The sequence below is a fragment of the Phycodurus eques genome, chromosome 5 (assembly GCF_024500275.1).
Source record: "Phycodurus eques isolate BA_2022a chromosome 5, UOR_Pequ_1.1, whole genome shotgun sequence".
Lineage (NCBI taxonomy): Eukaryota > Metazoa > Chordata > Actinopteri > Syngnathiformes > Syngnathidae > Phycodurus > Phycodurus eques.
In genome coordinates, this window is record NC_084529.1 from 12,441,368 (window position 1) to 12,445,219 (window position 3,852).

The window sequence follows — 3,852 nt, forward strand, 5'->3', positions numbered from 1 at the left end:
GGGTGGTGGGGGGGGGGGGGGGGGGGGGGGGGGGGAAAGGGAGGAAAAAAAAGCCCCTCTCCCCACGCTTGTCTCCTCTCTCCTCCTGCAGGCGAACACATCGCATTGGAAGCGGGGCACCGCAAGGCATTGTGGACCGTTTAAAGGGAGAGGCCACGATGAACCGCGACTCCCGCATCCAGGGCAACTGGTCACGGTTAGGGCATCCTGAGCATCCACGCTGACCTCCAAGTCAGATCAACACACCTATAAACACGATACCCTGAGTAAAATACCCCCCCACGCCCCACACACACATAAAATAAAATGGATAGGGAAAGGGCACACTGAAGGCTACTAGAAACAATACCAAAGTGGGGGGGGAAAATATAATTAAAATATAAACTACACTTTAAGCGAGGGGTGCCCAAACTACAACCCAGGGGCCACTGCCAGTCTGCCATCGATTTTTAAATAACGTTAGACAAAAAAAAAAAAAGGTGAAGGGGGCAGCATGGAGAGTGTGGGTGTCAAAAGTGTGAAGATTGTGACACCCACATGACTCATGTGTGCGACGCCCCTGACAACTATGCATCCATCCATTTTCCATGCCGCTCATCCTCACTAGGGTGGCGGGGGTGCTGGAGCCTATCCCAGCTGACTCTGGGTGAGAGGCGGGTTACACCCTGAACTGGTCGCCGGACAATTGCAGAGGCAATTGCCATTCACACTCACATTCACACAATTTAGAGTTTTCAATTAACCTAGCATGCATGTTTTGGGGATGTGGGAGGGAACCGGAGTACAGGAAACCAGAGTACCCAGAGAAAACCCACGCAGGCAAACTGCACACAAGTGAGGCCGGATTGGAACCCGGGCGCTCAGAACTGTGAGGCAGGTGTGGTAACCAGTCTTTCACCGTGCCGCCCTTTAGGTAATTCAGTGTCAGATGCAAAAATGGTTTCCTCCACTTTCTGCTCTATGCCAAGGTGCAATTTGGTAAAATATCAGATTAATGATCCTCTAATAACTACTTTAAGAAAATTCAGCTGATTACAATTTGCTCTTGGTTTGGTGTGTAGCCCTCTTCTCGCCCAAAGTCAGCTGGCATAGGCTCCATCTCACCTGAGACCCTAATGAGGATAAGAGCTAAAGACAATGGATGAATGCATTTAGAAAATAAACACAATAGTCAGAACACTCCTGGGATTTAACCAAAAAAACAATTTTTTTTACATAAACCGTTTGGATTATAACCTGTGGAACTGGCATGCACACAAAACTTATTTTAGGATGTTTGTACACACCCTAAGACCAACAATCCTGCAAAGCGTCTTTTGTAGTAGAGCTGCCTTACGTCATCATGAGTAAAGCGCTGTTCCCTTAAAATAAGAACGCTATATAACGGAAAACCATTGTCATAACCTTTCCACTGAGCGGAGATTGTTATTGGGTACTGGGCTATGGCTGGGCCCATCCAAAAATTGTATTTTCTCCTAGTGATCCCATCCATCCATTTTCTATATTGCTTGCCCTCACTAGGGCCACGGGTGAGCTGGAGTGTATCCAGGCTTACTGGGTGAGAGGTGAGGTACACCTTGAACTGGTCGCCAGCCGACAAATAATCATTCACACTCACAATCACACCGATGAGCAATTTACAGTAGTCTTCAATTGACCTAATGCATGTTTTTGAAATGTTGGAGAAAGTACTTATAGAAAACCCAATCACAAACACCACACAGGAAGGCCAAAACAGAGCTCCAAACAGAGAATGTGATGTACTAATAAGCATGAACCCACTGTACTTCCTAATTAAAATGTGTATGTATTTTTTTTGTTTTGTTTTGCTGGAATAAAATTTCATGGCATGTATATGTATGACATTACGCTTTCCGGCATTCAAACAGACGATTGCAATGTGACATAAACGACAGAAGAAAGTCTGAGCCAAAATTTGATTCCAGCACCTCTCAACTGTGAGGCAGACGTGCCGAGCACTGTGTCACCATTTTGATGTGATTCCAATCTTTTTTTTCTTTTTTTTAATTTACATGTTGATTTGTGCTGAAAGGAAAAATGTGTTTTCTTTTTCAGCTTTCTAGGAGTCACTTGAAAGTTAAAGGTAGCACAAATTCCCTTGACAAAGCCCAATTACCAATCATTTTTGGACCATACGTTTTTGGCAAAACATTTCATTCATCTTATCAAACAGGAAGATAATTACCGCACATGCTTTTGAGAGATTCTATGTATGTCTTGTCACATGGTCCGCCAAAACATGTTGTATAACAAAGTGATCCAAAATGGCCTGCTTCATTTTGTTCTATTTATCGTTGAGGTGAAAATGTGTATCCCTGAGGGATTCCTGTGGACTCAACAGAACATTTACCCAGATGGGCATGCATAATTGATACAATTCCTAATAAACTATACGCAAACTTGTACAGGTCATTTGAAATTCATGAATTACAACATAACTTGCAGGCTATACAATTAGGTATTTTTGGATGGCCACCCAGACTTCAGCAGCCTCTGTAAGTCATTCAAATAAATTCATACAGAATGTTATAGTCCTGATAAATGCTGTACTTATCAGTACTGTATTTTTTTGTTGTTGTTGTTGTTTTTTTTATCACGGTAGCTAGCTAGACATTGACCCTTTTGAGAACCGAATAAAATAGAAAGTTACTGCCCCCAAGTGGAAAGTTTGCATAACTATGGAGTCGAAATGAATGCCCTGAGAATGTGTTGTTTATTTGAATTGAGAAGAGTGCAATTCTGGAAAATATTGTCAAAGTTACCCACTAAACACAGTTTTTGTTCCTGGCTAAACAAATAATTGTTTACTTCTATTATAAGCACAAGGAGAAAAAAGAGCAATGAGTCAGCAACATAGTTCCTTAGACAGGTTCTACCAGGTGAAGTCCAATTTAGTAATTTAGCATGAAACGTATAGTCATTCACATGCTGTTATTTCAAGATTAAATGTATGCATCAGCAACATAATCTTAAAATGTAATGCAACACAGGAATATAAAATTGTTTGATTCACAAATCTTTTGTTTTGTGAAGTACAAAACTAATTTGAGATGAACATAACCAATGTAACTGATTGAGGTTTTTTTTCACGCTGCCCTCCGACTGGCTAACGACCAATAGGGTTGAATCCCGCCTCTCGTCCGAAGTCAGCTGGGATAAACTCCAGCTGATTTATGCTGTAAGCCTGTGACCCAAAGTGAGGTATACTAGAAAATGGATAGTTTAACGTCATTAATTATAGCTTATATATAAAAGAGAGCTACAGTACTACAAAACTAGAACATTTTGGCTTAGGATTTTATAAAATAGTCAACTTGAATAAACAGTTTGTTATTCATTAAACTAAAAGAAGCTGAAAACACCATTCCTAATATAATAAACCAGCGGTGTCCAAACTACGGCCCGAGCGGCGTTTGCAGCCCACTATCCAGTTTTCAGCAACTGGCGGCATATACTAAAAATTATATCTGACATGGCCCGCAATGCTAATTACTCCTTCATTCATCTTCCATAACCGCTTATCCTCACGAGGGTCGCGGGGGTGCTGGAGCCTATCCCAGCTATCTTTGGGCGAGAGGCGAGGTACACCTTGAACTGGTTGCCAGCCAATCGCAGGGCACATATAAACAAACAACCAGTCGCACTCACATTCACACCTATGGGCAATTTAGAGTCTTCAATTAACCTACCATACAAGTTTTGGGGATGTGGGAGGAAGCCGGAGTACCCGGAGAAAACCCACGCAGGTAAGGGGAGAACATGGAAACTCCACACAGACGAGGCCGGATTTGAACCCGGGACCTCAGAACTCTGAGGCAAATGTGCTAACCA